Source organism: Amblyomma mixtum, chromosome 1 (assembly GCF_055824585.1).
Source record: "Amblyomma mixtum isolate Tamu chromosome 1, ASM5582458v1, whole genome shotgun sequence".
Classification (NCBI taxonomy): domain Eukaryota; kingdom Metazoa; phylum Arthropoda; class Arachnida; order Ixodida; family Ixodidae; genus Amblyomma; species Amblyomma mixtum.
The window spans coordinates 326,312,821-326,339,108 of NC_143012.1; the positions used below are offsets into that span (position 1 = coordinate 326,312,821).

Sequence of the window (26,288 nt, forward strand, 5' to 3'; positions counted from 1 at the left end):
GAGTCCTACGCTACTTGGGCGCAGGTACCGCATCATGGCTTTGTTCTGAATGTCATTACAACAACAGAACGTATACTGCGTTAGCTGTGTAGTCCTCTTCCAGCGAGAAAGCTGTGGCCTGAGCGCTACAGCGCGCGTGTCCGTGTGTGCGTTGTGTGTGTGTGTGCGCGTCCACGTGTTTATGTGCGTGAATCCTCTACCCCAGGGTCCTTAACGGATCGGGGCACATGTATCATCATAATAGTGTTAATCATTTCGCGTACCTGTTGGCGCTGATTGCTCTCGCACCCTGAAGGTAAGCGACTCGAAATTTTGTTTTTGACGTCACTGGATCTAAGGTTGAAATCACAAAAACAAAATACCACTTCGCTTCGCTTACGGCTGGGGAAAGACAGATGCAATGGCAAATGCATGAAAAACATGCCCTACAGTTTACTTATTTATTTCCAATACCTCAAAGACCCTATGGAGGCGGGGTTTTACATGAGGGGTGGGCTATAGATGAATTAACAGAAAAGGCGTTCGATGGCAGTTTTGAAGTGGCTGGGGTTAGAGTGAAGGCTGACGTCCGCGGGAAGGTCGTTCCAGTCGATGGCAGTCTTTACATTTTTTGGTTGAGATGAATCGCTGTTCGGGCATATGGCGGATAAACGGCCATGTTGTGGGTGATGCGGCTGGTGGTGATGAATTGCCACGATGACTGTAGTCCTAGGCGATAAGGCATGTCAGAATCTGTGAAACAAGTAGAGTCTAGATATTTTTTTTCAGTCCCGCTACTTCACGAAACGTTACTTCGTACGAAGGAGTGATTAGACGGGGCCTGTTTTTCAAGTGCTTTCTTTCTCACATTTCATGTGATATATTTATCTAGTGTTCACATTTCTTTTCATGTGAAGTGTCTAGTGTGGTTTTCTCACCCAGGTACTTGAGCGTTCGAGGAAGCTGAACCTGCTGTATGTAGGACAGCAACGTTCATGAAAATCCCAAAATCCCTCGAGTGACGCGCTCAAGTGTCCTTCGTCCTTCTCAAGCAGCTCGCGTAGAATGCCCAGCGTCGTACGCACCTCGCCACCGTCTTCTGTACGCAGTCCAGCTGCCAAGCGCGAAGGCAAGCTCATGACGACAGAAGACGCCCACAACTAAAAACAAATAACGTTAACAAGGGAAACGAAAGAATTAAGAGCTTCTAGCCGCGAGGAAACAAAAACTGAATCGCCTCGCATGCAGACAAAGAAATTATATCCACGCCCCTTGCTGGTGGAATTAAGCCTGGGGTGCCCCTGCGCGATCTCCATTGTATGAGACAAACAAGCCTTTACTTCAGCGAAACAAAAGGAAAGAGAAAATAAGCAGCTAGCTGACGCAGGGTTTAATAATGGGCCAAGCCGCGCGCGTTTTCCTCTCATCTACCCCATGCTAGAAGGCGTCGTTGAAGAGCGGTTCACGTGCATTAGGCATGCACAAGAACAGTGTCCTAGAACGGCGACTAGCAGAAAACTCCACAAAAAGGCACCCTGGACAGCGCGTGTTAATAGCGGTGACAAGTTATTGATGCGGAAAAACGCGTTCTCTATCTAGTGCAACTCGTCGTAGCCGAAAAAGAAGTCAGCAACGTCAACAAAGCTACAAGAAGTACTGATCTCTGCTAGTTCCAGTCGCACCGAGCCGCGCTCCAGTCGACGTTAATAGCCAAAGGTGAGCTAGTGGGCTAATTATCTATTCATACTTTCTCGTTATTGCTAAATTTGCTGACAAGCAAAGCTTTGTTGCCGCATAGGCTAGAAGAAAAGCATTGGTGCTGCATTCCTTGGAAGTAAAGGTGCGTACGCAATTAAAACAAATTCGCGCCTTAGCCGAAGCATGAGGAGACTTTAGGCTATATGTTCGTTCGTAAAATACTGAAGAACCAAGGTGTGAAAAAAGCAATGAAAGCAAAATGCAATGGTGCGCACCGGTAAACCGTACTGAAGCTGTAAACTGTATAATTTCGCTCTGCTCTGAAAAAAAGCTAGAAGGAAAAAAAAATTTGGTGGATGTAACCTGCGTCGACTCGTGAATGGTATCCATAGATACTGCAGTTGGACGTTATAGTATGACAACCGCACAAAATTTGTCCTTGCGCACAGTGATCTTCACTCCTGAGCAAATGGGAGTCTCAAAATTATTCAGGTTAAATAATTTCCTGCTGGGCCCAGCATTTGGTACTGGGAAGAGGCACTGAGCACTGAGCACTGAAAGCACTGAGAAAGGCACTGAGAACTTAGCGTATCAGAAATGTGCGTATAAAAGCTGGCGTTAACTGTTATCCACTTGAAATAGTGTCCAGAGCAGTTAAACTGATAAAGGGATGATCAAAAAATGAGAAAGAATGTTTTCAAAATTCGTATACAGTGCGAAAGCATGGCGTAAGATGACGGGTGCTGCCACCGATGGGTTTTGCGAGATCCAGACTGGTCTCGGACCGATACAGAGACAAACAGACGATTTTCCTCGGGCCAGAACAACCGGATTAGTGCTTTCGCACTGATGGCAATCACTCCAATACGGCTCGATATTTTATACTCAGTTGAAAAAGAAGAATGGGTGCGTGCTGGAATCCAAAGCTAAGATTTATCAGTGGGAATTCACAAACATAGCTGACATCGTTCTATTTTCTTTACTCTTGTAGAAATCGCTCAAACAGCTGCGATCACCATCAGCAACCAGTGTATGCTTTCAGTGCTGCCATTAGTACTCAAAAGAAGGCTAATTTGGTGATTCGATGGGCTTTAAAAATGCGGACATCAATATGTCGGAGACATTCTCAAAAAGAAACGTCCGTACTTGTTTAGTTTTTACGATATCCAGCGGCAATGAACATGCCTTGCAGATATTCAGGTAAGCAGCAACAATTCTACTCAAACGGTAGCAATGCTAGTCAGTTGTTCCGCACGCTCGGGCAATATTTTTTTAACGGCTGAGTGAAGTATTCTAAACGAAACAAGTATTTAGCTGTTGCCTACAAGTTTTTTTTTATGTTATAAGCGAAACAAGAGTAGGAAGCTGAACATTTTCGACAGTTGTTTCTTTTGTCTGTCCAATATTTTTGAACGTTTTATAGAGTTTGGTTTCCAAAACAGATTTCTTACTTTTTTTTTGGAGTATTCAGATAGGTGACAGCTACTTGGCTATATAGGCACAGAATTTCGGCCAGTTTTGGCGATATTCAACAGACAAGAAGGAATTTTTGTTGAAAGCTAATCAAGACTAGGGAGTCATATTCTGTAATAAGTATAATTCTTCTTCGAAGAATACTGGAGGTTATTTTAAATAACACATACACCACAGCCTTTTAAAACAAGAAGTCCTAGTCCTACTGATGCCAGCAGTTCAGCGATAATACGTTATTTGCCATGCTGTCGTTTTAATCGTTCTTTATGAACCGGCAACGTATGGAGTTAGTGCTTGTGAATACAACTAAAGTTGGGAGTTGCAGCAGAGTCCGTAATGTATGCACTTGATTCCGCACCGTAACTGCATACTACATAGCGAAGATGCGACTGAATAATATCACGCTTTAGGCATAGTTTCTAACCTTTCCTACCCACGACGATGTCATTTCAGATATCATTCCCTGAACAAAAATGTTTCTGCGGGCTATACTTTCTTAACACAAGTCTTATTATCTAAATACGTAACAGGGGCGATCATTAATTGTGGTGTGGAGATGCGAAAATAAGAGCAACCACCAAGGGCATTTTCAAAGTAAAAAAAAAAAGCAATAAACCAAGAGACGCTTTTAACTTATCGATTTTCTTTAAATTACATCTCATTTTTCTTCGTCGTTTGTGACTGGCTGAGCCCCCAATATATCTGGGTCCGAGCCAATTATGAAATGTGAACGCCGGTAACGTTGACTGAACCGTAGACGTCGGCTGCAGAGCCGTTGTCTAAGTTTAAAAAATGCAAGAAATTAAATATTAGTAAGGTGTATACTATTAAACCATCAAAAAAATAAAAGCGTCACCAGCTGTTATATTTAGGGCACAGCAATTCATTCTATTCTACCTTGGTTTTCTTAAAGCAGGACATTAAGAACAATTCAGTTTCCCGAGCGAGATAACGTACCTTTAATATATAGTCAACAGGTAAAAACAGCTGTCTCAAACATTTCTAATGCTAATCTTCATCAGCTGAATGAGATATTCTTTGCGAGAGCTTGAGAGCCATTTTTGCTAGAAGCTCCTTCAGCAGTAATCCAGTCAGTGAAATTTATAAATGACAAGAGTGGCAAATGAAGAGTGTTTAAAAGGCTATTAAAATGTTACCAAAGGATGATTACAAGCCTGGTGAAGCCCGTATAAAATGTTATCGAAAGGCTTCAATAAGCGTGACCGCAAAAAGAGGGGGAGATGTGTAAACTATAGGAGGATTGGTATACTGATAATGATTGTTCTTGAGTTTCATTGAACTGAAAAGCATTATTACTGGAAATACCGCTGGTTACTGCTACTGAAGTCTCACTGAAATAGATTCCTTGGAACTCGGACAGGGAAATTCGGTTAGGTGCCTTCTAGATCTTCATAGCCAGTGCCTCATAAAACGCTCTCTGGAGTGTGGTCTATCAACAGCTCGGAATAGGTGCAATGCTGGCATGCTGCCCATTGGGTTTTTGCTCGCATGCAGTTATTTTAAACGCTCTGTTCTGTTTATTTATTCAATGAAATAATTGCGCTTTTTAAACCTCTCAAGATGAGAAGAAGTTTTAAAGGGTTCAGACTGAGAGGGTGTGATTAGTTTCGAAAGACAATCCCGTAAAATTCTGTGATTCAGTATTTTAAAGCTTAAAATAGCAGCACATCCCTTTAAAGGGGAAAGGAAAAGTGTCTTATTTATACACTAGAAATCCGAAAATTGTCCAAAGACTTTCATTGCGAAGTGGTTGAAAGGAGGAGGTGGATGTAACGGCCGATACGAATCTTGATGCTCTAAGGTCAAAACAAGCTCACTAAAATGCCGCCCAACATTTAGCCTAAGTATAGACGATAGCTCGATCAAGCCTAACTAGAAAAAACTGTCTTCATGCAGCCGGAAAATTGTCTTCACGCAAGGGAGTTTTGGCCACGAAAACCTACTAAACCAACGTCGACGGCGGCACAGCTCACTCTGGAGAAAGTTCCTCACTCAAACTTCGTTGTACAGCTGGATACAGAGTTGCGTACAGGAATTGGTTTTAAGCGCTGTCAGAACGTCAAGGTTATTGGTCAACTTTAGATTATGGGAACTAGAACTGAACAAAAGAGTATTTTTGACTTGCACAGCGTTTAAGATCAGAGGAGCTCTTTCAAACAACCTTGGTGCGACGGAGTTAAAGTGTGAGTGCGAATAAAGCAGATTTTTGAATTAGCTAGAGCTCACTGTTGTATTCTGCGACAGAATATTCGGCGAATGCAATTCAGGTTACCTTGATGGAAGTAAGAACCGTGCCGTGCAATCCAGGTGCGCCTTAGGCACATGTGAACCGCACACTGGGCGCGTGCTACGTGCCATCTATGGTTTCGCGGTACGCACGGGCTTTGCAGTGGGCGCCCTCGAGTGGGGTGCAGTCCCGCAGTCGTTGACAGTTCCACACTTCGGGAGAGGGAAAAACCTTCGTGTCTATTTCAACACGATACAGATTTCAAGACTTTACGACATATTGTTGAAAACCACGTGCATTCCAAAAGCTCCATGGGAAGCTAAATGAACAAATGGGAAGCTAAATGAACAAGACCAATCTCAGCTCTCACTGAGATCAAACAAAAGTAAACGAGGAAGTGTATTCGTAGTGACGATGTTTTCTTTGCGAGTGAAAAGCACCCTTCGTGTTTAAAGAAAAAAAAACAAGAAACAAAAAATCTAGCTGCTACAAACATGCATTAAGGGACCAGTCTCTGAAACAGGAAAGTTCAACTCCTGTGAATAAAAAGGCATTCCCACGGCATATTCTAAAGTCGCATGTCTGCATGCGTGTTTTCGTTTTGACAACGGCTTGGACAAGCCAGGTGTGTATTCCGATTACAGTGCCTGAGGATCACACTCTGCATATATCGCGACTGAATTATCGACGGGGATCACACTCTGAATATATAACGACTCCTGCAAATTTACCGGAATCCTTCCGCATCGAAGCCACATTTTCCAGTAGAGGCACGATTTCTTTTTTTAAACTAATCCGCTGGAAACTAATCCGCGACACTTGATTAGCCGGTGTTCAGCCGTGAGAAGATTCCTCAGCCTGGTCTTCACTTCCTCATATAGAGCTGAACGTGCGGCATGCAAATATTTCTCGAAACAGATTGCTCAGAAAGTTTCAATTGGCTATTTCAGCAGCCTAAGAAAGGCGTGTTTCTGAATCCTTTCAGATCGGGCGCATGATATTTTTCGTTGCCTGTACGCAGCTGAATGCTTCACTTTTCCAGCTAGGTAAGTTGAAATTTTGGGTAAGAGTCGCTCCAGTGAGGCTAACCTCGCCGCTATGACTCTTATTTGAGTATTTCTACCAAAGGTTGCACCGAACGCTACGACTAAGATGACACTGCATAACTGCCTGCCCATCACCGTTAGCGGGTAACAGCACGCCACCTAACGCTGCAAACGGCGGAATTCATTATCAGCCTTTACTTCACATGCCACCTCCTCCAGACTTATGGGGCTGTAATGAAAAGAGGATGCCATACAAGCCGCACAATTTAGAACAAAAAGGATTATATCCTTTTTATCTTCTAAACCATTGAATATACGTAGCGGTTAGACTTTCCGATTTTATTTCTTGAAAATTCGGCGGGCTTATTTGGGTGTTTAAGAATGCAATTTTCGGGTTTCTTCGGCAAATATTGCCTTCAAGGAATGAAATACCATTTTATTTTCGTTGGTGTAACGTCGTATTCCTCTGTGGCCAGAAGTCCCGTAGGACTTTTTTTTTGTCAGTCTAGAATTCGACTTACCTGAGGTTAACACAGAAATTATCATGAATTACTTTTAAAGCACTTATAGCTGTGCTTGCCGAACAAAATTTCGTCGCCAGTAAAGAAATTATCAATTTCAATAATGGAACTGCTAGACAAAGCACAACTGGAAGTTGATTTCTGAAATGTAGATTGTGACATAGCTGGTTTGTTGCGCTAAGCTGAACGATAGGGCACGGCACACAATGTATGCGTGGACAGTGAAGGATCTGCCCCTAACCACAGCGGCAGCCAGAACATGAAACTTCTTCTGGATGCTTATGCGTGGATTCGAGTGTCATGACATGCAGTTAAAAACCTGCGTAACAAAGACATTGCCCTAAGCGGGGTGTGACAGCGACAAGTGCGACACTCGAAGACGACGCCTACTGAAAAGTCACTTAGGAGCGGCGTACATGTCAAGAATACTGACCATTTAGTCTTCTCTCGGCTATCCTACGTTGAGACCTTACTCCTACTACACGCAGGATACACGCAGGTGGCGTAGGAAGACTCAGAAAAGCACTGATGCGGTTTTTGAAGTATACTAAACTATACTTTCCACATCGTAACCAAGGTAGAGTTTTTTTTTATTTGAAAAAAAGAATTTGTGCCTTATCGAGATTATGGATGCTGCTTAATCACCTCAGTGATTCCATTTCCTGCGACACACTTGCTTCTTGTTTCTTCCACTCGCAATGTTATATCGACCGAACAAAGTGCTGTTTGTCGATTGGTGTCGCACCATTGGGTGTCGCGAACCCCCGTGCAGCGTCCGTTGGAAATATGTGCATAAAGCATGGATGTAATCGACATATGCGTAACGTAAAATTGATGACACTGGGCTGGTGAGTGAGCGAACGAACGAACGAGCGAGCAAACGAAAGAACAGCAATAACAAGAAACTAGAATGAACGCGTTTGTGAGTTGCTGTTTTTTTCTTGTCTTCTATGTGTACATACGGGCAACCACAATAACAAAAGATGGTCTTGTCCGGACAGTGTTGTAACTTTGAAACTGTATACGAGTTGGTGCAAAAACCTGAACTGCATTTTTAACCTTCTTTTACAGTTTGTTCCTGACCGCCTAAAAGCGAGGAAAAATGACTGCGACTGCACTCAGCTTAAACCCGCTCACTCTGGCCAGCCAGATCCAGCAGATGGGAGACCCCAGAACTCGAGACTATCCTTTAGTGATGAACCCCCTGTTTGTGTTTCCCCTCGTCATTTTTTACGTCTACTTCGTCAAGGTTCTGGGCCCGCGCTGGATGAAAAACAGGGAACCCTTTCAGATCATAAACATCGTGCGCCTCTACAACCTGGCCATGGTTCTGCTCAACGCCCGATTCTGTTACATCGTTGTGTTCCACGCGTACTACCCTCGCCGGCGGTACAGCCTCTGGTGCCAGGGCGTTACGGGCCAGATGGACGAAGAGCTGGCGTACTACTACCGCACGGGCTGGTGGTACGTCGCGGTGCGGTACGCCGACTTCTTGGACACAGTGTTCTTTGTACTTCGCAAGAAGTTCAACCAGATCACGCACCTGCACGTCATTCATCACGTGATTGTCTCAGTGAACGCCTGGTTCTGGGTGTTGTTCGCTCCAGAGGGACAGCCGGCGCTCGGCTTGGCCATCAACGCTGGCGTCCACACGGTCATGTACACCTACTACTTCCTGGCCGCCTTGGGCCCCGGCGTGCAGAAGTACCTCTGGTGGAAGAAGTACCTCACACGCATTCAGATCATTCAGAACGTTGTGTTCATGAGTCACATGGCCATCCCGCTTTTCGTCAATTGCGGCTTTCCCCGGTACCTGATCTGGATCGCGAACGCCCAGACTTTTCTCGTCATGTGCCTCTTCATCAACTTCTACATACACTCGTACATCAAGAGGCGAGGGATGCCAAAGCTTCAGTCGGAGCAAGCAGCGGCCAAGGAGAACTCTCACAGTGTGGCAAATGGCAAACAGGACTAACACTCAGGTCTCGCTTAGGCGATGGATGGTGTGAAAGACTCTCTTATAGATGCGGTCTAACTGGTGCAGTTTTGTGCTGTGTTCACCTCTGAAAGACTGAAAGATTACAGAAGCGTATATAGGTATATGGGAAGAGCAGTCGTGTTGTTAGGCTTGTCTTTATTATCACGCCACCATTTTTGACGACAAAAGCGTAGTGTGACGTGAGTGCTACCAACTTCATCGTGTGTATAAAATTGCGTATCATAAAAGGCAACTAAAAAGTATGTTCTGAAGCGTTTCTTTAGTGCTGTTCGCCGTTATTTAACAAGCTATTCTTTGTCCGTCTCTGGCGACGTAAGCGTCTTGCTTGTTTCCTTATCGACATGCCGCGTTTACCAAAATATGAGGAGACGAAAACTACGCAAGACAAGCAGTACATGTCAGAGCAGCTTTTGAATTCGTCGCTTTAAGCAATTATGAGTTGTGCACCATAGAGACAACCTACTCCACTTCTTACCTTCGCCGCATAAAATATTTAGCTGTTTAACCCTATAATAACACGCATAAATATGCCATCATGACTTGATATTTCTGCGTAATACAGTTGACTTCAATTTTTCATTACACCGCTTGACTATTTCTTTACCGTTCCCATCGAGCATAGGCGCAATACTATCGCGCGCTATTTTAAAACTACCACATCTCCTGGCCCTTTAGGCCACCACCTATTTAGTTTAAAAACTAAGAAGTTCGAACCTTTTCAAATTTTCTTAATGAGAATGTCAAGCTCTCAGATACGCGCACCCTCTTGCCAACGACCTCGATGTCGTTATTTTTTTGGGCTTCCAAATACTTTATTTGCGTGCTAGTAGCAGCAGTGAGCCTCAGGATGATGTTTAATAATCTAGTTTTACTGCGGACTACAGCGCAGTACCATACGGACGAGACAAGAAAAGGACGTGAACTTAGGTAGTACTGACGATGACGTTGGAGTCTCTAAGAAACCTGCCAAAAATGTCCACTGTTGTCCACCGGGGAGCATAGTTTTATGACTGCTTCTGCTTTACTGACTGTTATGAGCCGTCCAAGGAGTAACAGCGATGTTCGCAGGTTTATAGCAGTTATTTCCCACGTGCATGCATCTTGTGGTCAAAATTTGTTCGGACCACCACTTCAGTGACCCACGGAGGCCTTTAGCCTAATTGCCCATCACAGTAAGTGACGAAGTTTGATGAGGTATCCGCGTCTGATGCTTCATCTTTCGGAACCGCATATAGGTTCCTTGTCCACTGAGGAGGACAAGACATCGTCAATTTTTTACGCGCACCTGAGGTACTGAGCGTGGGTAAACAGTTGATCATAATCTGTTCTGTTCGATTCATCGTAGCTGGTGTCGACTGGATTTCTGGCGATTCTATTTCTGAAGAAACCAGCGCACAAAACACAACGGACAAGAAAAAGGTGGTACACGACGGACAGGAGCGCCACAAGGTGGTACACAGGAGTGTACCACCTTTTTCTTGTCCGTTGTGTTTTGTGCGCTGGTTTCTTCAGAAATATGTATTACCAACTAGCCCAACAACAAGTGTGGCGATTCTAGCCGCCGCCGGGAACACACGTTGTTTACCTTCGTTACGATATTGGTGATGTCCCAGTCAATCTTTTATGTTCTTGAACATGTTCGCATTATTATTATCGTTAGCCTAATGTTGGTGCTCTGAGTTGCCTAGAAAATTTTCTTTTTCCCGAACGTAAGGTTCATCGCAGTCAATGCACGGCATCTTATAAACGACTCCCAGGAACGCTTCAATCGGCAACTTGTTTTTCACGGTCTTGAGCTCGTTCCGGAGCTCGCTGGTCGGGCTGCGGGCAATGCTGGTGTCGCATTTCTAAACTACGCACAATAGGGCCAACGTGATTCCCAAAACGTAAGGGATAGCTACAAATGCATGCGCTTCTCAGTTTTGCAAAAGAAACGACTGGGGTAGCCGTCAAAGGTTACCTCACGGTGGATCGTTCGTAGTTCGTTTTCAGTGCATCGCCATCTGAGCAGACGCGTACGGCGCGTCTTACAGAGGACGACCCTACGAACGCCTTGCCGCCGACCGGATGACTAGAAATTGACTTGAGGTAGCGACCCGTAGGTGTAGCCATTCTCTAGAGTGAAAAGGAAAAAGTTCTCTCATCCCGGTGAGCCAGTATATCCAAGAAAGGCACCACGCTGTCTTCCTCAAGTTTTTATTTATTTATACAAGTACCTGCAGCGCCCAGGGGCGTTATAGCAGGGGGGAAAATAACAGTAAACATATACCTAAAATGAGCATGTCACAAATATTGAAAATAAACAATAAGGCACATTTGTCTAAAATAAGGTAGTAACGCATCACTGAAATGGCGGTCCGAGAAAACAAGTTCTGAAAGGGTGGAACGCTTCTAAGACAGATTGGCCGCCAGGAAATAGTGAAAATGTTTATCCGTTTTACATTGTTCTATGCTCTTGGGAAGCCTATTCCAATGTGAAGAAGTATGAGGAAAAAAAGAACTACGAAACACATCAGTTCGACATCGCGGTACAAGAACTTTCAATTTATGATCGCGGCGTTCAGAGATAAAATGTGGAGGTAGAATGTACAAGCTCTTGTCTATTCCAGTGAGATCAGAGTAGGGATGGGGAACTGCATATGAGCATTTTGGGCGTTCAGGCTGTCCAAGAAGCGTGGTACGTCTAAATTATTCACAATAAAAAAACAGTTGCCCACGCCCCGGTAAAATAACATTTGGTGCCGTGCTGAAATTGGTCACTACTCTTTCTTCCAAAGCTTTCATTACTAGATTTCGCGTGATAAGCGTTATCAGTGCTTCCATATCAGTGCCAAGCGTCTCCTCGTAGAGGCAGAAACCGTAAGATAAATACGTGTTAGCGCAAAACCTGAGTAACTGGCTGAGTTCGTGGGCGAGTTGTCAGCTCGAACGACCGATCATACCACACTCCTACCAACGTTCTTCGTATAGCCTTCTTCCTTGCACCGACTCGCCAGGTAATGGTCCGGATTCTATAGCAGTAAGCCTGTAGGAAAAAAGACATAGATAACATTCTTCGTTTGTTTCCGCTCTTTTTTTTTTAAATACTCTGAAACACTTGAAAGCCTTTTTCGACTAAGCCATTCGAAACTGGAGCTGGAAGTGGTAAGACTGAAGCTGTACGACCAGGTGAAGGACGCACGTGGCTCGAAAAGTGCTACTGAGCAACTTTACTTCTGAGAAAATTACATTATGCACAGCAGACGCACAGGCATGACACCCACCATGAATATAAATACGGATATCGACATGACGCCAGCGGCTTATCAGACGCCTGGCACAAGTTCGAAGATTCTTGTGGCTTTCTGACGCGCACATCTTGCGTGCAGAGCATGCCAGCGCGATAGTTCGTTTTGAAATTGATTCCTTTCCAGAAGATTGTGCCTTTGCCTTTATTTGCACTTATTTAGCCCCAAGTATATCCGATGGATCCTTTCCAAATTTTTTTCCTCGTGATAGCTGCGATTAACATATCGTCCCATTTCAAGAAGACTTCCTTCACTTGAGATAGCTCTTCAAGCGACTTCCGCCGTCCTGTAAGCGGTTTTCCAGGAAAGTTTCAAAACAAACTAAATTAACAAGCTAGAAGCTCTTTCACTTCAGGAAGGAGCATCTAAATGCAGCAGTCGACTTTGTGATCTAAGTAGCAGCTGCAGATAATTCGAACTTGCAACATTACTGCTGTTTAATGGCGCCCCCCCCCCCCCCCCCCCTTTTCTTCCGAAAGCCTCTGCACATTTTCTGGAACGTCCGTTTTCGGGCTCTCAAAGGGCAAGATGTGATTTTTGATGTAGAAATGGAAAGCTTTTTCGTCTGTGATGCGTCAAGTAGTCCCCTACTTTGTATGTTCACCGTGTAAGCCGCTGCCTTATTTCGCCCAATTCGATGTTCTACGGGTTTATTTATTTATTTATTTTAGTATCTCAAGGACCCCAAAAAGGGGCATTACATGAGGGGTGGATTGTACAGAAATATAAAGAAAAAACGAACATATTCTGTACAATGCTCACATCAAGGCTCAAAATACAAATGAAACAGGCAAATAGCTCAGAAAATTAAAATGCAAAACGCTCAAATACTTTCTAATACAAAAGGAAAAACAAGACAAGTATAAAAGACAGGAAAAAGCGCTGAACGGCCGGTAAGAATTCAATAACGGATTAGAGAACAGTAAAACCGGATAGTAAAATAAAATGCAACAGGTCAACGTAAGAGGGGAAAGGTACACGAAAACTTAAAATGTGTCTAAAGATTTAAGCTTATCTTTGAATGCAAGCGTGTCTTCTATTATTACAGCTGCGTTGGGAAGGCCGTTCCAATCTTTTGCTGTTCGGAGGAAGAAAGACTGCGCAAATGCTTGTGTTTTTGGGCAAGGGTATGACACCTGGTGACTTTTCGTGACGACCTGAAAACAGGGAGTGTATTGTGACGTAGATAATTAACGGAAATAAATAGTAGAAACGATGAAAAAGGACTAGACTGGCTAGTTTTCGGCGGTGTTTTAATAATGGCAAGCTGGATCAGTTCTTCAGATCGGTTACACTGCAGTAGGATGAATAATCGGAGTGAACAAATCTAATGGCGTGGTTTTGATAGTTTCTATGCTCTCAGAAAGGTAATCCTCATGTCGGTTCCAAATGGTTCCAATACTCCGTATGCTTGTCAGTTGCAGTTCAGCCCCGTCTGTTCGCTCTGTAAGCACCAAAAGGCAGACACACCGCACATCCTATGCTCATGTAATCAAGACAAGCCATCGCAGTCTGAAGCTGTGTATACCCATCTCTCTGTATATCCGTTCTCGCTGTGTTTTGCGTGTTTTTCTGTGCGCCGTTTTTAGATAGATACCCAATCGCAGTGGGAGGCCACGCTCCTCAGCTCGGGCCCGGAGGTTCAACTCCGAATCACGGAGCGGGCCGAAGAGGTCGCGGAACGACATCGTCGGTCGGCCGCCTGGCGTCCGGCCTAGAAGAGGAGCCCACCGCGAGGAGGGGAACCTCACCCCAAACCGGGCCCAAGACCTTTTCTTCAATAAAGTTGACCTCCTCCTCCTCCTGCTCTTATATTTGCAAGTACCCAGCATATGGCGCTTTCAGTTCGTCTTTAGGGTGTTCGACCGCTGCGGTGGCTCAGTGGTTATGGCGCTCGACTGGTGACCCGAAAGATGCGGGTTCGATCCCGACCGCGATGGTCCCATTTCGATAGAGGCGACATTCTACAGGCCCGTGTGCGATGTCAGCGCACGTTAAAGAACACCAGGTGGTCGAAATTTCCGGAACCCTCCACTACGGCCTCTCTCATAGTCTGAGTCGCTTTGGGAGGTTAAGTTCATAAACCAAACCTAAACCAAACCATCTTTAGCGCTTTGCGTAAGTGTGAGTGCCGTTTGTTGTTTACAAAACATCCCAGTCCGAAGGTGTCGGTGGTCGCATTGGATACATAGCCGTGTGGCAACACAGTTATCGCTCGCTACCACCCGTCAGTACGGTGGTGAAAGATGTAATGTAGGACCTCCGTTATCGCTCATGAGCTCACGCGAAAGGCATAAGAAGTCGTTTCAGTGAAATAACTTCTCGACCGCGTCCCGGCTACGTGCGAGTTGGCCCTTTGAACTCTACCAACTCAACTGAGCGTGAAGCTGCAATGATGAGGTTTTCGCAATATAAATGGGGCTAAATTGGTCAGTCATTGAACGTTCCAAAACACAGGGATGCGGTGCAAAAACAGTGCTTCTGGTAGAATGCTTTATGGGATTGCTAAAATAGAGCTGTTTATTACAAAGCTGCCCGGCTCCCGCCATGGTTCCATTTTATTTGTTTAAAAACTAATCAGTCCTGCTAAGCTAGCAGATGTGTACCTAAATAATTTCAAGTAGGAGATAGTGTCTTAATGCGGTGCTATTTATTTATTGTAATACGTTTTCTGTTCATCTTTAGTTTCCTTGTAAGTTAGTTTCTTGTACCATGTCGTTCTGTTGTCTCAAGGTGCCTCTCACCTTTTACTAGTCGTGGTGCACGGCTTTGCAATTCAGAGGAACGCCAGTTCAGCCCAGCTGACTTGATGAACTATTAGTGTAGTCCCTTCTTTGCCGTCTCTCAATAAAGAAAACTATATAAAAGGGGGGGGGGGGGGGCGGGGGCACGTTACCTATCATTGTCTGCCCAATTCACTGGGCATGGCAAACGGTCTGTGAATCTGCGAGATTACGAAGCCACAGCCGTTAAGGAAACCGAGGCGTGCGACCAATATCACTACGTCATTCCTCCTTTATGGTTATGATGGGCATAAACATTATCATAAGGAAAAAAAATACAGGAATCTCCAGCGCCGAAGACATTGCGTGTGCGGGCACCCAGGAGGAACATTTTGGGGAATGGAGACAAGACAGGACACCTCTGCAGTGATAGGTCTCGAAAGCGAAGAGGAAAAGGCGGCGCTAGGAGCTATTTATCACTGCCAGCTCGGTTGCACGGACGCAAACAGAGAAGCACTACAAGCTTGCGCTCATAGAGGAAGTGTGTTCTGTTGTCCTCATGTCATAACGCCCCGTGGTTGAGCCTTCGAGAAATTGCCAGGAGGCTAGGCTCAGCTCAGGAAAGGTGCGAGACGAAAGAAGAAATGAGTATTTTGGGCTTTTTTTTCCCCCTACCTTTATTAAGCCTGCATTCCTTTTACAGATTCTTCTTTCGTTCGGGGCTCAAGATGCTGGTGGACATCCTGAGCCCCGGTCGACATTAGGGTTTTTGATAACACGTTAACACGATAACACGCTTTCGTTTACACGTTAACACGTTACGAGAGCTCGTGCTCAGTTAGTCTAATTGTTCGCGCATTCTTAGCGTTATACTGAACGAACCGGTGTAAAGAGATTGAGGGCTGTAATAGCTGCGGTGCCGGAATATTCACGGTTGCGACCGAAAGTCCTTGACTAAGCCTCCACAGTATCTCAGTTTTTCTATGTGTTTTAAATATAGAGTGTTTTCAATAAATGATGTGCAGCTTCTGGTATCGGTAGTCACGTATGAAACTTACGTGCGGTGGGAACTGAATAACTCAACCTATGTACACTGGTGGAAGAGGAAAAGTACTAGGCCCTATGCTAACCACTGGTTAACAAGCCATCAATAGTGGTGACACATTCATCTATCTGTTTCTGCACCCGAAAGAAACCAATGTTTTCTAAGGAATTCTGGTGTTTCGCACTGAGGGCCTTAACAGTCGTATTGTAGGTGGATTTATTACACTGGGCTTCGTCTAATAACAAACTTCGTATTCGTGAGAAGGCACAAGGGAGCTGAAAATAATTTTGTCTGCTGGAAGATGCAGTTTTTGAGCTACTGATTGTAAAGTGAAGACGAAAACTTCTAACCTATTGGCTTGTGCCAAATGATTTTCGCTCAGGTGTGTACGTAGTATTTTGCGAGGGTGGAACCGAACGCACGCTGGATATAACTATGACGTTTTTTACAACTTCTGTGTATCGTGAACCGGGGCTAAGCAAAGCCTGAGCAGACCTTGCATTATATCATGTAAAAACTTCGGCCTCAAAATGACACCAATTAAGTGACGCTCATTACTTTTCAGCAATACACTCAAAAAAGAAGTCCACGTGCGGCGCCTCTCTCTGATTGCATAAGAAAATTTATTACCTTCCCAGAAGTTATAGTCCTGTCAATAAATGCCAAGTAGAAGTCTACAGAAGCAAAATACCGATGCAGTCCTGTTCCTAATTTGCCTCACAACACAGTTTGCAGAATTTCCTTAAGGTACAGGCAGCTGCAATTTGAAAGTGCCAGCTTGCAGACAAGGAGAAATTTTATCGTTATTTCTTTATTAAAGTTCAAAACCTCCTGTAAGTATTCATCCAGAAGAAAGCATTTTACAAAAATAAGTGCGCCTCTCTCTTGGACGTACGGAGTGATCACTGATCGGCAGTTCACTTCACGTTCCTTCTCTTACGGCTGCTACCTGTACACGTTATGCATCTTTCGTATCATGTCCGGCAACATTTGATGAAGTTTTGAAAAAAGAATTCTGCAGTGAGGCTACTGCATATGTAGCAAAGACACTCCAGCTATATCCATTAGGCGTTCACCCCATAAAATTTTGAAAGCGTTTCGAAATACTAGAAGATTATTGAAGCACCTAAAAATTATAGCTGAATTGTATGCTAGGTTAATATGACCGGCAGGTTCTTTCACCGCACAATCCGTGAATCTTCCGCGAGGGAGTGCACACAAGGGTAATTCCTATCATTAGAAGTGATCGGGAAAAATGGAAGAATTGCCGGACATATCTATCGAAGTAATGGCAGGCATCCGCAGAGGCTGAAAGAAAGTATCACCTCTCGGGAATTTTCGCGCTAAATGTGACGTAAATTACGCAGCGAGTTCAGTCAACCAATTGTAGCCGAAGCAACGCAACATGTTCCACTTCCTTTTGGTAACGCCCAGCCAACTTAAAAATAGTAGGTTAGTAGGTTATGTTAAATCTTCAGAGCTGTTACCGTCAACTTAGGTAGTACGAAAACATCCTCGCTGGCATATTGTCTGCCATTACATTTACAGCTGCACCTTCACGTTTAATACGTTATAGGCCATGTCTACAGATAAATTTTAAGTGTTCGGGGATTACTTCAAAGCCTAATCTCTGCTAGTGGAGCAAATTAGAATGCGCAAAAATGTGGACAACAACGTAATAGGATTCTGGAGAGTGCTTAGCAGCCGGAAGATTTCGGGCTGCATTTGAGCTCTATCCAAGAAGAAGAGAAAACCGTAGGCTTATTGAGAAAAAGAAAAAGAATGTTCTTAAGCCATTCTTGCAAGAACGCAGTGTCTCATTGAGACGCAGAATCGACATCTCCCGAGCACGATGCTTCGTTAGCCTGCTTTTATTTGGCAGAATAGAAACGCCAAAAAAAAAAAGCAAAGTGTTCACTCAAATCATGCGCGCGCATTAGCATAACGAACAAAAGGGACGTCTCGGGGTGCGGATGTTGCCGCAAATCAAGGGAGCCACTTGCATGCGATGATTAGCGCAGATACGTGAATCGACTCACTTAGGAGGAAACCTGCCGTTCGAGTGGTGTGCATACGCGCGACCTCCTCGCTCTTGTGACGCCATCGTCGCCAATGACTACACCGTGCTTCCTTCGACAGTCCACAATACTCCCGTAGACTAGCGGCGGATTCTCATCGGATGTCATCTCCCCTCCTGGAAGCGTATTTGTAAAGGGCACAAAGCCGAAAGGATTCACGTCTTGTTACGGCCTTGTTTAGTTCGCTCAACAACAACCGATACTTGGCCTCGAGGAAACGCAGAAAGGTAAGAATAGTGCCATTCAGTCAGGTGACAAAACGGCGTTTACTGAAGCCCATACTTAGGCGTAGACTTTGTTTGCTCACCCATGACTTCGTATAGAGCTTAGTCACATCTCCTGAAACATTGTGACATAGGCATTTGGTGAGCCGCCACGAGTTTCTGGCGCCGCTCGCAAGATCGTAGGTTTGGTACCTGTTGTCTCTTAGCGCAACAGTCAGTGGGATATGAACATAGAAAAAACTCTGGGACGAGGGCTCCAAAATGCTTCACGCTGTTTTGTTTGGTCGATATGACTCAAAGCATTGTAGTGATGCACCCTGTACGGGTTACTTGCCCACGGTGCGGCTTTGAGCCACGAGTGCGTTGTTATGGACAAGACTATAGCCAAACGGGTGAGTTGGTGGTACATATTGAAGGCCAACAGCGCAAACGACGCAGACAAAGTAGAGGAAAACACAGGACAAGCGCTGACTCACAAGTGAAATTTTATTCAAGGAAAGTAATACATTTTATAGAAAAAGTGGCCAACTTATCAGCTAGTAAACAAAACCCATGTTTCTACGTGGCATCGAGGTATGCAACCACACTGTCATATAATGAAATAGATGGCTTACTGACGCATAACCTTGTTTTTTTCTTCATGTGATATGCTTCCGTAATATCACGTGTTAATCGGAACGGGTGTTTGTAGAGGGTATCACAGTAAGGCAACGAAGGAAAACAAGATTGGCAGTCTCGAACATGGTCAACTAGATTATTAGATTTGTTAGCTTCCAGATTATTTGCATGCTCTTTCAAACGTGTATTGATGCAACGCCCCGTCTGCCCGTCTGCTTGTCCTGTGTTTTCCTCTACTTTTTCTGCGTCGTTTGCGCTGTTGGCCTTCAAGTTGTTATGGAGTTAGACGTACTGCGCAGTACGTGAACAGTTAAGAGATGTAGGCAGCTGCAAAATGAAAGGGAGCAGCCAGTTCGTGCACACAGAAAGTCTTGTTCAAACTCCTTCGCTTTAATATTTTGAGGGCATTATCATACAAGAGCAAGAATTTATAGAACAAAAGAAAGAGTTTACTTTGGCCTACTAGTTGAGGAGCAATGATAGGTTGAAAGTCAAAATGTGCTCCCTCTCATAATGGAGCCACATGCACAGTGTGTTATAATAAATATGAACGCTCGCACTGAACGTAATTTATGCTGTTACGCATTGTTTCACTGCCAAACTACACGCACCTCTTATGACTCATCCTGTTCAGAATTTAGCTCATTTTCTGTTGTTCAAACGTCGCGCCGGGTTTTAAAAGGCGGAGGACCGTTGCAAACGGGAAACTGCGGTCACTTCAAATGAGTATACCGATATACCTCCTGTTCTCCTACGTTGAGGAGGAAATCGCAAGCTGCTCCGCTAAAAGAAGAAGCCTTTCCTCTGCGCGGCGTTTTTCAGCGCGGTGATGTTGAATGCAAGCAGGTCGGGTAAGGGCTTAACGCTGCACATTTCGTAAGTTCTGTATAAGTCTCTCACCCCTATACTACTGCGACACAGCCGCAATTATTGATGTGCTGCATATCAGCAGCAATCATGATTTGGAATAAATTTGCGTTTGCGAGCATTGATCTTCAGGTCGAGCATCAGTGGTTCCGGCTCGAAGTACGACCACGCGTGGCACTGGCACTTTTTAGGATTTGTAAAGCACGGTTTTTCGTTAAAACTGTATTCAACTTTTTAACATGCCGGATGACTCGCAGCTAAATAAATAGACCATCTCATTTTTTGCGTGCATTCAAAAATTGGTTCGCGTAGGTTTGGCGACCGATAAACTTTACGTTATGCTGTCAATCTTTGTAGAGCCGCTGGGGAATTTTTTCATATAAGCTCGTAGTAATTAAAATAATAAAAAGGCCAACATGCTACCGCCGTCAGCCGCATTGTAGCCATCCAAACAGTTACTAATTACTTTGTTCTATGCCCCACGAGTGTCGACTCTCATTATCCTGTACAATAAGAAGACGCTGTGTGGCTTTCCTATGACCCAGCCATATGGTATTTAAGACTCAGAAGTTATTCGTCAGGGCCTTAGTCGATCAGTACTAGTAGACTGCAAATATAGCACACAATACGGCACTATCGCCAAGGAACTGGTTATAAAATGCTATGAAATTGTTTTCCCTAGTGTCGCTCTATGTTATAATTTCATTCCTATTGTTCTATTCCTGTGCGCTACTGTCTCTCTCATTAACGCTCTGAATACATTGGCTACTAAACATATTTGAGTAGAACTCTTCGGCTACTTTAACAATTTTATCCATATTGCTAATGACATCGCCCTCTTTATCTATAGACGCATACGTCTGGTTTTTACCTGTGCCTAGTTTCGTCTTCACCGCTTTTAAACTACCTCCGTTCTTTAAAGCGTGCTCGATTCTCTCCATATTAAACTTCCTTATGTGGGCTACCTTGCGCTTATTTATTAACTTTGATAGCTCTGCTAGTTTTACTATATCTGCAGGCTCATAAGACCTCATGCTTTGGCGTTACTTAATGAGATCCTTCGTCTCCTGAGATAGCTTGCTGGTATTCTGTCGAACCATCCTACCGCCTACTTCTACGGCGCACTCCGCATTGATGGCTGTGAGATTATTGTTCATTGTTTCAACAAGAAGAAAGTCGTCTTCCTCAGTCAAAGCCGAATATCTTTTCTGCAGCGAAATCCTGAATTCCTCTACTTTCCCTCTCACCGCTAACTCGTTAGTGGGCTTCCAATTGACTAGTTTCCTCAGTTCCCTCTTCAAATCTTAGCTGATTCGAGACCTCACCATTCTGCGGTCGCTACAACACACCTTTCCGAGGACTTCCACATACTGCATGATGCCAGGGTGAGCGCATAGTATGAAGTCTATTTCATTTTTAGTCTCACCATTAGGGCTCTTTCACGTCCACTTCCTGTTCTCTCGTTTGCGGATGAAGGTTCCGCACGTTTAGTGAGCGAAAGATAATTGCGTCTTCTAAAAATTTTATTAAAACAGTGCCGTTATTTTTAATGAATACTGTAACTACGGGAAAGATATTCTGGCGCTTCAACATATACAGTTTGATCAGTTTGCTTTTCTTGTGTATAAAAATCGACCGTTTTTTTTTTAACTGCGAGTGATGTTTGAAACTTCCGCTAAAAATTTCACCGGTTGGTATTATATTTCTTGCCCTTAATTAAAGCGATCGTCAAGCTGCTGCGTAGGCCATCTTAAGACTCAAAGCAGGCTCTTGGACGCCAGCAACACCTTGCCCCACTTGATCTGAGTACAAAAATTAAAAATCAAATCAGGCAGGAAGCAGCAGCTGCAAAGCTGATACTGCGCTGAATCAAGCTGGGAAGATGACCCGTGGCACTCTTATCGCTAGAAACGTGGTGGAGAACTTGCGACACAGGCAAATCAGCTTCAAAATGGTTCGAATATCCCCATTCACAAGCGGCACACGGAAATACGTCGCTGAGAGTCCTGTGTATATTCGCAGGCCAGAGTTTCTATAGCAATTCTTGAACTAAGAGAGCAATTACTCACTTCGTCCACCCAAGCGTAGGAACACGGCTACAAAGCAGTGGTATGCAGCTTTCATAAAAGCTTCACAGTTGAAGAAAAATTCGTCTTTGTCCGGGGTTTGAACTCAGGACCATGAACTATCAAAGAGCAGTCGCTCTACTTACTGAGCTAACAAAGAAGGCTAGCAGGTCACAGGGCAAGGCGGGATTGATCAACAACTCGAAGCGGGAACGGTGTCAGTCCAATATATTTTAGGGGAATCCTCAAAGCAGGAGCAATTATTTTGAAAGCTTTTAAAACTATATACCTTGCATTCCCAGTTTTATGGCTGCGCTTGGGCAGGTACTAATGAATATTTCCTTCCTTATTACAAATCAACTCAATGGGAGATTCTCCTAAAACACATTGGGTCATTTTGTGAACTGTCGCATGCATGAAGCTGACGCTATTTCTCCGGACAGTGCTAGTCCAGCTTGGCCATGGAAGGGAACTCAGGCAGGGGCGTAGCCCGGTAGGCGGGGGCAGAGGGGGGGGGGCGGCTCATTGGGCTTCAGCCCCCAAAATTTTTTTTGAACTGTCTCCGACCGCAGCATGGCCCAAGTACATATCGAGACTTCTGCTATCATAGTTTTGTTCTTGCCTGGATCGCCTGTCTTTCCGTGTGTAAAGTTTACTATCTGTGATTGCACAACATGTATATGTTCCTTGTTCGACGCATTATATTGTGTGACCTTTGCTTAGATACGTATATTTAATGGATACGTACGTGTATTTAAATATCTTGTTGCGAGGTTTTGTGTATACATGCAGTGACTTTATTTCCATTGACATTTTTTTGTCCTTTATGAAAGTGTATCTTCGCATTTCCAATACTCCATTTTATCTTCGCACTTCTAATGTATATTTTGTAGAACTACTTGTTTATACATGCGCTTGCTGTTGCGACAAAAATTTCGGTGCAATTACTCGCAATACATGACCGGTGACAGCTGCTGCTGCGCAGCATAGTGGAACGAAGGACAGCATCGTTGAGATATTTCCATGACCGTTGCATATGTACAAAAATATCAAGGTTCTTGAACGACAAAGATTCATTAAAATATTTGTCCTCTATTTGCACATTTCATGCCCTTTACGTTTCTCATAACAGCGGCATGCACTGCTTTGCTGGTCTCTGACTGGTATAGTTCAACACTTCGTGTGATATTTCATTACTTATTAAATACACAAAAACATGGAAGCATTGGCATCCGTTATGGCTGCCACGATTTTTAAGACACACGAAGACATTCTTTTATTTAAAAAATACACATTTCACTTGTCTAGACAGTTCGTACAGTTATTTAATACACAATGACATTGTCAATGGCAATGCAGTTATTATTCTTGCGTTTGATCCCTCCATAAATTATGTGAGGAGGCCGCGCTGCAACATGAGATTCGTATTGTAACTGCACCGCTGTGAACTGCGTAGGGTCAGAAGCCTCGTCAGGCACCACGAGCCTTTAGCTTCTGTCCCTGCATCAGGCTCTGTATTTCGTCCGATGCTGAAGTGCATAAAGTATCCGTAATTTTGCTGCGCTTCTTGAAGTGCCTGTTATTCTTGTTCAGTTCAAGAGTACACCTCGATCAGTTGCTATTCTGTCACTGATCTTTCTCTTGCCTTCCCTTCCCCTATCCTGTCTTCTTCAGGAACTATCTACGGCACAATGGAAGCCCTGTCTGCAGCCCCGGAAAACAGGTCCTTGACCAACCATTCAATATACAAGTCTTTCACCGAAAATCCCGTCTACTTTCTGGCCAACCTACAGCAGCTCGGTGACCCACGTACTCGGGACTATCCCGTCGTGATGAACCCACTCTTCGTCTTTCCGCTCGTGTTGTCCTACATATACTTCGTCAAGGTGGCAGGCCCTCGCTGGATGAAAGACCGTGAGCCCTTCCGTATCGATGGCTTGGTGCGTGTGTACAACCTCATCATGGTGATTCTCAATGCCAAGCTCACCTCCATCATATTGTTCTCCATGTACCTTCCCGGCGGGAGCTACAGCCTCTGGTGCCAAGGAATATCTGGTCTCTTGGACGACGGACTCATGGAGCTGTACAGGACAGGCTGGATCTATGTGGTGATGCGCTACGCAGACTTCTTGGATACGGTTTTCTTCGTGCTTCGCAAGAAGTTCAACCAGATTACGCATCTTCACGTCATACACCACGTCTTAGTGGCACTAAATGTCTGGTTCTGGGTGCTGTTTGCGCCAGAGGGGCAAGTGGCCTTCAGCTTGGCGCTTAATAGCTTCGTGCACGTCGTGATGTACTCTTACTACCTGCTGGCTAACATGGGACCCACGGTGCGAAAGTATCTATGGTGGAAGAAGTACCTAACTACGTTTCAGATAGTTCAGTTTGTGATCATCTGCGTGCACATGTCAATACCCCTTTTCGTTGACTGTGGGTTTCCCCGTTATCTCATATATATGGGAGTCGCGCAGACAATGCTGGTGTTAGTGCTCTTCCTGAACTTCTACAAAAAGTCCTATATCGAGCCAGAACGTCGCAAGACGGAGGCTAAACTAACGGCTAGCTTTAAGAATGGCGAAGCCGTCAGTGAGACATCGGAAGGCAAAAAGAGCAATTAGCCGGCCAGCACTTCTTTATACCTCTCTGTAATCGCGAATTTCATAGTATCGGAAGAGACCTGGACTGATCTATGCGCGTTTGGCTTTGTTTCCTTGTTGGCGATTCAAATCGTAAGGAAGAGGGTTAATAGGATCATGATGCTGCTTTGCAGAGAACTGTACAGAAACCTTGGATCACAAACTAACCTAATGTTGCGTGTCGAGAGTAAGTTTAATGAAGGGGTTGCTACATCGTGGGAAGGCAGCGCTTGCAGAAGAGGACAGCGAAAAAACAGCGACACACACAACTGCGCTGAACGTACCAATTTATTTCTGAAGAAGTTAATCCGCGCCTTTTAAGTGCGAGAAAGATAAAGTTTCGAACGCGCACCCCCTACCACAGGTATGAGCAGCAGGCAGCTGCAAAGTCAACCAAAAAACACCTTCTCTAGAAATGATAGAATGAGACGTTTATCACCCCAAAACACAGGACTGAAAAATGTGGCAACAAAATCCTGAGAAACCGTGGGCATAGCCGAGTCAATGAAAGCCAACAACTAACACGGCTAGTTGTGCGAAAAAAAGTGTAAAAATAAAGAAAAATCGATTAAGAATGTGTATGCTGAGAGAAGACAAAAGGTAAAACACTGCGCCAAAAAGCACGATGGAAAACGTAGGCAAGGCCTAGCCAATAAGTGCCAACAACTAACACGCGTATTACAACAAAGCTGAAAACATGAATTATGAAGGACTAAAACAGCTAAAACAATAAAGATGGCATTTTTGGAGTAACTATTAAGAAGGCCAAAGAAAGATGAGGTGAGAGCTGAAAAATGGTTTTGGTATGCATTTAAAAGCGATGTAAAGAAACCTAGGCCAAAGCCAGGAATAAAAAAAAATTATATTGATCAGGAGAGAGATGAAATTTCTTTTACCAAAAGGACTATTGAGGAAGTGCTACCGCAGCGATCTGTTAGGTTCAACAATAGATACCTCAATTACTTCCCGAGTAAGCTGTTTCTTGCTTCTTGCCGTTGCTCTTGACCGCGAATCTCGGAGGTGGGGGCCTGCAGGGCGAGCAGTCACGGTGCTCGATTTCTGGTTATGCTCCTACAGTTGATTTTTTCATGCGTTGCTCGAAGTACGAATTGTGTGGTGCATGAAACAAAGGGATCTCTATGATTAATTGTGCGTTCTTGACTTCGTTCACCTGGATTGTTCACCCGATCACAAAGCCTCGAAAGGCGGCGAGGGGCATAAAAAATAAAGTCAACTCCTGCTCTCCTCCCAGTTTTTTTTTAAATTGTGCGAAACATTGTGCATATAGGGTATGACAGCCAATCTTTTGTTGCGGTCGTCTTGATTCGGCGAAGTACGCTTCTTTCCCTGCATGGCGTTTAATATTTTTTTCGGCTTCCGGGGAAACAAGCGATGGCGGATACCCGGAAAGAAGCATTTTACGAGTTTGATTCTGGAGGCTGGCCTCAAGGGAGCGCTCACATAACTTTGTTAACGCCTATTCAAGGCAGATTGGAAAATGTTTCTTTTTAATAATTTTTGAGTGCGCTAGGCTCAGTTGCTACTTCTTCGCGATTTCGGTTATGCCGACTGCTAGTATTTGGCCTTTTCACTGAGAAGAGCACACCTGTTCATGGAGCACTCACGCAATCAAAAATGTGAAAACTAAAAACAATGTCAACTAAAGTTACCGAGCAGCATGCCTTGGTGCACGCCTTTGAAATGCAATAGTATTAAACTTGTCATTCATAATTCTTGTTTCATTACATGTAAGTAGGTATTATTAAGAAATGTGGGT

At 44.3% G+C, this 26,288-nt stretch overlaps 2 pseudogenes across 3 annotated transcripts; both read left to right on the forward strand.

The window, feature by feature from the left end:
• Positions 1–1,418: 1,418 nt before the first annotated feature.
• LOC149372794 (very long chain fatty acid elongase AAEL008004 pseudogene) lies at positions 1,419–9,206 on the forward strand (annotated as a pseudogene). Of its 2 annotated transcripts, none has more exons than XR_016292620.1 (2): positions 1,419–1,695; positions 8,037–9,206. The product of XR_016292620.1 is annotated as a very long chain fatty acid elongase AAEL008004 pseudogene, transcript variant X1 (transcript). The 2 variants fall into 2 exon arrangements; XR_016292621.1 differs by lacking the exon at positions 1,419–1,695 and adding an exon at positions 7,473–7,542.
• An 8,982-nt stretch (positions 9,207–18,188) lies between these two features.
• LOC149372795 (very long chain fatty acid elongase AAEL008004 pseudogene) lies at positions 18,189–25,404 on the forward strand (annotated as a pseudogene). The gene is made up of 2 exons (XR_016292622.1): positions 18,189–18,324; positions 23,547–25,404. The product of XR_016292622.1 is annotated as a very long chain fatty acid elongase AAEL008004 pseudogene (transcript).
• Positions 25,405–26,288: the final 884 nt, after the last annotated feature.